Source organism: Haliotis asinina, chromosome 12 (genome assembly GCF_037392515.1).
Source record: "Haliotis asinina isolate JCU_RB_2024 chromosome 12, JCU_Hal_asi_v2, whole genome shotgun sequence".
Lineage (NCBI taxonomy): Eukaryota > Metazoa > Mollusca > Gastropoda > Lepetellida > Haliotidae > Haliotis > Haliotis asinina.
Window position 1 is genome coordinate 48,866,687 of NC_090291.1, and position 11,751 is coordinate 48,878,437.

An 11,751-nucleotide genomic window follows, 5' to 3' on the forward strand; every position below is an offset into this window, starting at 1 on the left:
TTGTTGTTGCACCAATTTGTGATAACAAGTAAACTTCTCTATGATATCAATATGATATTTTTTAATGATTCAGATTCATTGACTACATCACAGAATCTCAATATGACATGAAGCACTTTGTGTCCTATTTATTGTTTTACAGATTTGCCTATCCAAAAAATCAATAATGCAGAAAAACAATTCTTATGAGATTTGGAATGATTTTTTTTCTACATTTCTTAATTTATTACGGAATTAAAGGAAATTAAAGATATTCTTCCCTTTTCAAATCCATCCGTTAGTCAGCTGACTTTGTGTGCTGGCGATGTGAATCCCAGAGGGGAATCAATCAACATGTACTAGAATGCGTACTTTACTAAGAAAGTGTAATCCCAAATATGACATTTTACATTTGACAACTTTCTTAATGGCAGTGTGTATTCATAGATAGAACTTTTATAGATACATACATGAACAAGGTTTATTGATTGTCTTGTGATGAAAATACACATTGTAAATTGTTTTATGGACAAGTGTTTCACTGCTCTGATATCTATTCTATGCTCTATGCTCTATGCTCTATGCTCTATGTTCTATGCACTTTCATTGCCTGATGCATCTTAGCAGGAGAGATAGACTTTACCATGGAGAGCCTGCTAGCCTGAACACCTGTATCATCTGACTCATCGAATAGACAAGACAATGTACTTGACGACAGACGAGCATTATATCTCTGAAGTTGAATATTTTTAGAAATTTTTGTTTGCATTGTATTTTTATATAAGTCATAATGGTAGGAAGTTTTGAGAGTTGCATCGTTTCCTGAAAAAGGATTGGTTCATCAAGGAGGAAATTAAGGATGTCAGCTTGTGTAACACAATTAACATGGTGTTTCAGAGTACATTCTTCAGGGTGGGAGTGAAGTAGCAAGAATATACTCTACTATACCCTGTATGCTTATCTTGAGGGAAACAGTCTGATGTACGACCCTTTGTAGGAGTGTTATCCGACCCAGCAGGTGAGGGGTAACACTGTTACAATAAGCCATACATCAGACTGTGTTACCTGTGGGAGAAGCATACAGAGTACTTATCTTACTTATAGTACTTTATCTTGTTAAACGTACAAAATACCATTTTATTTTATTTTGAAGATCGCTATCAACTACATGACAATTGACATGTAAACAAAATCAGTGAAACGTATTCTGACATTATAAAACTGCTATGAAAATGGTTAATTATGTTTTAGTTGAGTCTGCAAACGATGCAATCTGTGAAATAGTGTGCTTAAAGCAGCGAGACTCGGTAAAATAAATGTGTACATAATGAACTCAAAAACTGCTAAACGAATTTTTAGAGGGGTGACACCGAAACTTGTTAAAGCATCATTGACTAATGAAACTAAAGTGTTTAACATGAAGGTAAGGTAAAATATTTTGTTCCTCATATTAAAAAAGTTGACATCCGCATATTCTAACTTGATGTTTATCACTTCTAAATGCCATTTAGAGACATTATCATTACTAGACTTGCCAAAACTTTCCAAGATTTTACTGATAATAATCTATACATTTGCATATTTCTGTATGCTTTATACATGATATATGTGTGTATCATGATACGTGATACATACTGACATTCAACTGTAGGTCATGGGAGGGCCACTGGATGTGTTAATCATGGTTCTAGTGATGCCTGAAGATGAGCCAAATTTTAGCAAGAATTTCTTCGGCAAGAATTCTTTGGGCAAGAATTATACTATGTATGATTCCCAGATGTTTTTTGTTGTTATCGTGGTAACATTGATAGATTGTTATCACTGGTCAAGTAGAAGGTATAGCATTGTGACTTTGTGAATAATTTCAGGTTTCATGAAATACTGGTACAAACTGACACCTAATTTCAAGTTATTCCTTGCTCACCTCAACTGTTGATATGAGAAACACAGTATTCCCTGACTCACTCACTGGTCACTTGTAGGAGAATGTCTCATTAGGTCACCTGATGTTTTAGTATGTTCGGATGGTCAAATGAAGTAGTCATAGCTAACATATCGGAAATAGTATTAGTGTAGCATAGTGCTGTTTAGTAGGAAGGAATGTATCATGCATTAGTGATATGCAGGACACATTATCAAGAGATTACTAGGCGGGCAGCTTTTCATGTTAATCATGATTCAGGGGTCTCTTAATGTGGAATGGTGCAAGCGCTATAATTAAAAGGGGGTCTAGGTTTGGGGAAACTGTCGGTCCACAACAAGTGTCTGTATTTCAGTACTATTGACAAACTGTAGATGTCAGAGCATGGCGTCTCGTTGAGTCATACTGAAGTATTTGTCCTATTAGAAATACCCAGATGATAATGTTTTGTACATTTATAAGTGGATGTTTTATAACTGGATATAAAGTTCTGCACACTGTGTATGCTTAGGGCTGAAAAGTATGAAGTGTCTCTGAAAGGCTACTCTCTTGAGTCATTGAGTTTTTGTCCAATCAGAAATACCCAGCTGATGATGATTTATATACTGGATATTGCAGTACTGCAGACTGTGCACCAAGGACGGAAATGTGAGCAGTTTCGATGACAGGCCACGCTTTGTGTAAGTTGCAACACAAAGACTTCACATTATAATGAAATGCTTCACTTTGACTTGTATATATATTCTAGAGAGATGATAGATTACATGTCCTACTGGAAGAGTGTTCTCACTGCATGGTTGCTTCCTTTGGCTGTAGCAGGATCTGCTTATTTTGGACTGTTGTCATAGATTCAGTTCTTAATATTCTGGGTTTAAGGGATTTCACAAAAAGTGTCAAGCCTTTGCAGTCTGAATTGCTTCCAAAAGTCGGGTCACTAAAATTGATGAGATTTACATATTGTTCAAATCAGAACACAAGCATTGATGTGATTTACATATTGTTAAAAAAATCAGCAGACAAACGTTGATGTGATTTCTGTATTGTTCAAAACAGCAGACAAACATTGATGTGATTTACGTATCGTTTTAATTAGCAGACAAACGTTGATGTGATTTGTTCTAATCAGCAGACAGACATTGATGTGACATACATATTGTTCAAATCAGCGGACAAATATTGATGTGATTTACTTATTGTTGAAATCAGCATTAACCTAATTCAACGATGCACATGTAATATACAGTCAGAAGTGGTGATGTGACACTTTGAGGCTGTCAGAGTTTGATATGTTATAGCTGTGTAACAGGGCTGTATTCTGTTTAGTGACTGTAGTTCAAGGATTGCCATACCTCCAGTGATGTAACATAGAGTTGTGATAGTCTTAAAGCTAAGATTGTTTGAATCGACCCTGCTACAAAATCAGTTTTTCATGTGTTTTTGTATTGTCTATGAATGTCTATACACAGTGTGTTTTTAATTTTTACACTTCTGATGACTTGTGTATTTAAGTAATCATATTTCAATATACTGAACAGCATAAGAAATGCAGCTGTTTTTTTTTGGTCAGGTTTTTAAATAAATGACATAAACATGAACGTTTACTTTTATGAGATTTCATTTTTTCGAATTTGGCTTTCTTTTGCTGTTCAGTGCATATTAAAAGGATTTTTTTTATAACAGACTACTGTCTCTTGGTGATGTTTTTTATTTAAGAAATAGTTTTCATGAAGCTGTTCATCAGGGAATAAGAGGGCACAATTCTTCATCGCAGCTTGTCAGGCTGGAGACTATTCAGGAATTGCTTCAAACATTTTTGCAGTGTTGAATGACAAAGAATGAAAATACAGAAGTTAGGCTTTGTAGTCCATGTGCATAGCCTGAAAACTTACAACATCGAGGTTATGTCCTTGTATCATTAAGTTTTTTCAAGTTGAGGTCAAACTTGAGTTGAAGTGACAAAGTTTCCATGAACAACTTGACTAAATTGTATCATGTGTACAAGCAAATATGTGTACCATATTTCCACTAATAAGTGCCCAGACACTTAATAATTCAGTGAACTCTCATACCCTCTGCTCAGAAGGGGCCATGCTTACCGGAGACCTGGTGCTTAAAGTTTCAATGGAAATAAATATAGATTCTTCATTGGTATTTTATCTGAAAACTCCATTGTAAAAATGTGGCACACCTAGACCTTATTTGAGACCTGGCACTCCGCAGACAGTTACTGGAATCCGGTGCTTATTAGAGGAAATATGGTATGTCTAACAAGACCATAAAATTATGTCAACAAATGGCTCAATATCATTTTAATGTCTTAACATGGTTGCATAGCAAATACCCTCATATTTGTATTAAATATTAGTTCAAGATTTAAGAGTTAATCAAGCATTTATTCCAAGTGTGTGTGATGTTGAAGTGCAGACATTGTTATTGTTGATCACATGGTTGCATTCAGAATCATGAGATTATTCATGATAGTGATATTTGTTTTGTTGAAGTCTGTAGGAAATGGGATTTTGTTTTTTGTAGGCTCACACTAATTATGTAGCCACTGCCATTTATGCAAGCACACTTGTAAAGAAAATGGATCAAGATTAACTGTATTTGTATGCATCTTGTGTATAGGGGAATAGATTTATGTTCTTTTTGCTGGTGTTAATGTATTGGATTTTTTACATCTTTTCACATTACAAACTCCAACATTGATTGACAGTTTCTACATATACATTAGAAAGAAACTGATTATTCATAAATATTTATTAATAATGACTAAATTTCTTTTTCAGCAGTAAATATTAATCAGAAATGTCATCAAGAAATATTATTTATTCAGAAGACAAAGATGTTATGAATCAATAGTTATATATTTTATCAAAAATATGTTGATTTATCACATATGTTTACGTGAGTTAATGTAACAGTATGAATATTGTAACTGACTGTTTGGATACAATGTCCAGCTTATCGAATTATCCTCACCAGTTCGGCTGAAAGATAATCAGCTATGAAAGGGCATTGTGTATTAAAATTAAAATGTACTGTCAATGTCTTTACTTAGTTTGAGGTGTATTTGTGACTTAAAACAATGGTATAAGACAGATGAGGTATTAATACCGGACATACAGGGATATGTATGATTAATTTATTGTTTTCATGATACTCAACAACTGTGTGAAATTTACAGTGTTTGATGTTTTCTGTAATATTTCTTTGTGCATGTATTTTGACTCACCGCATTTGGATCAATGTTTCAGATTTGTTTACTTTCAGGTAAATTTGTTATTATTCTTTTGTAGTGTTTGTGTTTAGTGTTTGTTTTCGTCTTTTTATGCTACAGTGATGTTGCTTGTTTAGTTTTCAACTAACTGTAAGAAAATGTATCTTGCATCAGAATGTATCTCAATTCCATTATTTTGTGCGTGAATTAGTAGTTTTATGTTCATGCATCAGAATGTCTCACCAATTTAGGTTGAAGAATAAGTGTCACGCTAAATGGATAAATGCTTTCAGTGCCAATTTAAAATAGTTTGCTGTTGACGTTATTGTTGTAAGAAACAATTGTGTTAATATTTTAATACCTGGAGATTAAGAGCATTAGTCATAGCTGCTTGTAGGTTTACAAACGTACATGAAATCATAAATGTTGAAATAATGCATCCATTTGAGCACTGAAGTAGATCTGACATAAAGGAGAGGTATGTCTAGTGACACTTGTGTCCTTGACCTCCAGACATCAGCTGTGACCAGGTCCTTGTGTCTCCACATTGTCAACCACTGGAATTCCTTTGATACGATTGTAGTATTGCTGTCAGCAGCTTACAAGGATTTTACAGACAGATTAGCCAAGAAATTGCTGTTAGCAGTGTGAAAGTATGCTGTGGATTACATTAGTATAACCAAAATATTGCTGTCTGCAGTGTACAACTACAAGTGTTCTGTAGCTGGCTACAGAATAGCCAGGATCTGCTGTTAGTGGTATAAAAGTATGCACCTAATATACTCCCCAGGGAGTTGAGATTGATAATATGATGTGACGCTGAGACATCCAATGATTGAGGGAAACAAATACCAGCGCCTTGAGCAAGCAATAGTCACAATATGTGCGCTATATATATATCCAATAATAATAAATGTCAGTATAGCCAAGATGTTGCTGCTTCTTGTGTAAAAGATTGCCCAAACGCCCTACAGTCATAGGTGCAGTAAGCAACAAGACCTGGTTCACAAGGTCAGTGCCGTGGTATATCCTACGACATTTGTAACGTATTGCAGTCTGTGTTAAAGTCATACAGCTGACCACTAAAGTGTCGCTCTAGTTGTGCTGACTATAGTGAAGATGATGCTGCAGAGGTACTGCTGTGATATTTAGTTGTGAAATTCTATCCGTTTTTATTAATTTGGCCGCCAGTGATGCAGTGATACGTACTCATGGACTAGTTGCATTGAGAAGACAAATCCATCATTATTTCAATTGCCTTATGTGGTATTATGTATCATGTATACTCATTTAATTTTTATATCCATATGTCAGTTTTGTAGAGTTCAAGACACAAGAGTTGTATAAATGTATGTCATGCAATAATTTAGTGCTTAGAGCTGAGAAACTATATTCAAAAGTACTGTATTGTTGAGGTGTATGTTTGAATGTATTGTATTTGGAGCCAGAAAGTAAATTACACAATGAACCATTTTTTAAATAAAGTCTTTGAATTAAATTTTTTAGCTGATCTGTTTACATGTTGGCGATTCTGCGAGTTGAACTGTGGAAATATTTAATCAATGGAGAAAGCATCCTCCTGGCTTGTTTATTTGCTGTTTTATGCTGCATGCAACAGCACTCCAGCAATATGTGTGTAAATAATTGAGTCTGAACCAGACAATCCAGTGATCAACAGCACGAGGAAATATGGATATGGAACAATCCTTGATCTAGGTAAACCACCAGGTTGTAACTCTGTACAGAGCATTGTATCGCCTTAAATGCAGGGTCATACCCAGGAATGTTAGCTGTAACAGGGTTGTTTAACGTCCCAATCAGCAATATTCCAGGTGTATATATTTATCTTACCACACACATAAATGTAGCTGTCTGATAGGCTGAGCGCTCCTCTATTATTTTCAATGCACCCCGTGTACAAGGGAGGTGTATTGAAATACTGCCAATAGCAACACATTAGTTATCTTGAATAATATTGCATCAGGTATGATGCACGGAAATTACCAATGTTCTACAAATGCAAATCGATGGAAGGGAGATAAGTCTAAATCTGTTTTTCTTGTGTTGTCCGCCATATCTAGTGATGGCAACAAAAATGTTTGCCTCGCATGCCAATAAATAACTTTTGACAGAACATTCAAATGCAGTCCCTATGAATATTAAGAAGGGGAATTACATCGTAGCGGCTTTATTAGGACATTACCTACGGGGAAAAAACAGTAAGATGCAAGATTCGAATCGTTTGGTTCACACAGGTTGGCTGAAGTGTATAATCTGATACTCATGCTTCAAACAGTTCAAAATTAACATTGAGGTGTTCGGTAAGACAAATATGTTGTTCACTGGTCCCTGGGGAACCATGGGTTGTTCGTTATGTTACCCTCACCCTTTGGGCTCAGGGTACATAAACATCGAAGGTACTTCAACCCACTGCCCCCTCGTGCCCAGTGAGCAACTCATAACAGTCCAGTCTGGGTAGTAGTAGCTGGTTCACATGTCTCATCAAGGTTCATAGTTACAGCTGATGGTAAGATATTAGTTTTGAGCCACATAATTCAGCAACATTCCGGCTATATGGTGGTGGTCTGTAAATAATTGAGTCTAAGTAATCCAGTGATCAACAGCATGAGCATCAATCTAAGCATTTGGGATATGATGACAGGTATCAGCCAAGTCAGTGTGCCTTACCACCCGATCCCGTCAGCATTAGTATCTGGAGGACTTAGGGTCATCCAATCATTAATCATCCTTCCCTTATCCATCCACCCTTATACCATCCACCACCACCACGTGAGTGAGTGAGTGAGTGAGTGAGTGAGTGAGTGAACGAGTGAGTGAATGAACACCAGAAATGGCCTTCAGATATTGAATCAAGCCTGGGTGTTTGGCATGACAAGTGAACTGTTAACCTTCTAGCACCTCAAAGGCAGCATGGGTTAACTGGGGTAAAAATGTCTGTACTTCGTGCACAATTTCTGGAACTTTGAGTTGGATATTAGGCACTCTATGTGTACATGTGTTCATTCCCTCTTCTCTTGGCCACAATCACATATCTTAGCTTGAATTCTTGCAAAGCCACACTTAACACACTTGAAAGAATTCTAAGTAACAAATACTATGAAATACAACTGAAAGACAACACAAAACAACAGTGTTCACTAGTTTACTGTCAAAAAGAAACCAAATACTTAGGTTCAAAATTTTGACAATCACATAATATATACTGAAAATACAGTTTGGACTTTTTCATTACAACCTTTAAACAATTTTAAATTTGTTATATATGCACCATTTAAAAAACATATATGCCTCTGTTTCTCAAACATCAACAAGAACAATTATTTACATAAACTTTATCAAAATATCAACAATGGTACACTGGCACATGATGTATCAAGTGTATCTACTAAAAAGGATTCAAAATAGGAAATATAACATGGTTACATGTAAGTCTCCACGTTGACTGTAGATGTCACCACACAAATAAAAACACTCCTGGCATTCAACTAGCAGAGAGTGATTGAGCTTAAAGAAGCTTCAGCAATATTTTCATCCTCTATATTTTCCAGGGTATACATTACAATATATCTCCACTATACCCTGGATGCTTCTATAGTTCAGCTCAAAAATTATTGAGGATGCAGTATTTCAGTTTGATTAACTTTATATTTTCCTGTACGCAATGGTTCAAAACAACAGAGTTGAGGACCTATTCTAACCCAGGCTAGCTATTCTTGAAATGCTCTATGAACTTCATAAGCCCATTTTCAACACACTGGCTATGATACACAACAGAGGTGAAGGTCTATTCTAACCCAGGTCACTATGGGACACAACAACAGAGTTGAGGGCTATTCTAACCCAGACTAGCTATTCTTGAAATGCTCTATGAACTTCATAAGCCCATTTTTAACACACTGGCTATGATGCACAACAGAGGTGAAGGTCTATTCTAGCCCAGGTCACTATGGGACACAACAACAGAGTTGAGGGCTATTCTAACCCAGACTAGCTATTCTTGAAATGCTCTATGAACTTCTTAATTCCATTGTTAACACACTGGCTATGATACAAAACAGAGGTGAAGGTCTATTCTAACCCAGGTCACTATGGAACACAACAACAAAGACTTGAGAAACACAGGACCATGTGTACTGCTGATGGACACTTTCGCAGAGAAGGAATAAGATTCATTTGAAAACACATTTACCCAATGAAGCATATTTACAGCAGCTGATATTTATTCGGGACACAAGTCATAGAGTTAAGTGCTCAAACACAGATTATGAGATAATAAAACATGAAAGGAACATAAATATAACTTAACAATGTTAAGTATTTGGCATGTCAAATCCTGACAAGTGTTTTTGAGGGTGGCTACAAAGCCTACATGGTCATGTTACTATTTGATGCCACTAATCCCAGGTAATGACTGGGATTCATTCCACACTGAACACTGTACACATATCTGAATAGATGATCCACAAAAAGGGACTGATTATTGTTGTTCATCCACTGACACTGTTGATGCTAAAACTTTGTTTCTATAATATAAATCCATACTTATATCCATGGACACTTGTGGGACAATATCTCAATCATTCCACTTGACAACAGCAGGGATCATATCTTACAGCACGCGTTACCATGACTTCTGGTGAAACTGACAGTCTGCCAAAACAAGAGACTCTATACACACAGTTGTTGCACAAAGTCTCAACAATTCTTCCACTTGACAACAAGGATCATATCTTACAGCACGCGTTGCCATGACGAGGTAAAACTGACAGTCTGCCAAAACAAGAGACTCTATACACACAGTTGTTGCACAATATCTCAACAATTCTTCCACTTGACAGCAGGGATCATTTCTATAGCACGTATTGCCATGACTTCCTGTAAAACTGACAGTCTGCCAAAACAAGTCTTTGCAGAATATTTCAATGGGCAGTTTTTACATTATATCTAAGTAGACACTACACATTCTATTCGGACATCTGCAGCACTAAATAGACACTACACATTCTATTTGGACATCTGCAGCACTAAATAGACACTACACATTATATTCAGACATCTGCAGCACTAAATAGACACTACACATCCTATTCAGACATCTGCAGCACTAAATAGACACTACACATTCTATTCAGACATCTGCAGCACTAAATAGACACTACACATCCTATTCAGACATCTGCAGCACTAAATAGACACTACACATTCTATTCAGACATCTGCAGCACTAAATAGACACTACACATTATATTCAGACATCAGCGCACTAAATAGACACTACACATTATATTCAGACATCTGCAGCACTAAATAGACACTACACATTATATTCAGACATCTGCAGCACTAAATAGACACTACACATTATATTCAGACATCTGCAGCACTAAACAGACACTACACATTATATTCAGACATCTGCAGCACTAAATAGACACTACACGTTATATACAGACATTTGCAGCTCCCACAGATTTCAGTTACACATGTTATCCTCTGACTATATCTGCGCACCATGTCTTCAGAGTTTTGTTGCACAGTATAACCAATAATTGGCAGTTCTAATACCATAAATAGTCACACAATATGTCAATAAACAGATGTATATGTAACGAAACATACTGAGAAATAAATGCATGGATTCTGCTTATGGAAATACATTTCAAGGATAATACCACTATATATACAGAAATGGATAATATATCACATTACATATGGTATAAATAAATTCTAAATAGTTTATACGCTGCTTTCATATAGGGTTATGTGTATTTGTAGAATGAGTAACTAGATCATGAAAGTAACACTGTGAAGCAGTCCATGATCAAGTTTATTACTGTGTCTATAACTTGCTGGTAATTTGTCAGTCAATTTCTGTCTAAATGGATGTGAAAAATATGCAATGCCGTCTGAGACAGGTTGCTTTCACTACAATGGAAAGTCAGGATATCCCAGAGGAAGTTGAGAGGATATGTTCACCATTTTCCCTGCATCTACACGCACAAAATGCACTAAACACAATAATACCAATAAATAAGATCACAAACTTATATTTTCGCTAATCAGCTTCAAACATTTATGCTTGACAATGGTACATGAATCTGTATCGAACTGTTATGCCCAACAACAAAAGTTATTATCCATAAAAATGGTCCTATAATGTACAACTTCCAAAATGCCACTGAAACAGGTTAATCAGCATCTCTTGGACTTGGCCAATCTGAAAAACCAGTCTGCCAAGAATGAAGATTTTTTACGGATATCAACTTCTTTATGTGAGAACACAACGTTTTCTGAGTTAATGCTTACTCCTTCATCAGGACCCCTTCATCATCACCCCTTCAAAGACCAGTCTGCCAAGTTTTGTTACTATCTGCCATCTATGCCGAAAGATTTGCATATAATTATTCACACCTTGCTGTACAAACAAAAAATATACAATCTGTCCTCAAACTGACAATTACCAACAACGAACCGTTACTGCATGACACACACATTCTGCAGTGGCTTTCATTACAGCCAGGTTGGTTGAGGAGTATACTCATTTTCAATAAAATATCAGCCTTTTCATACAATAACTGTGTACATGAATACATTAATAACATACATAAAT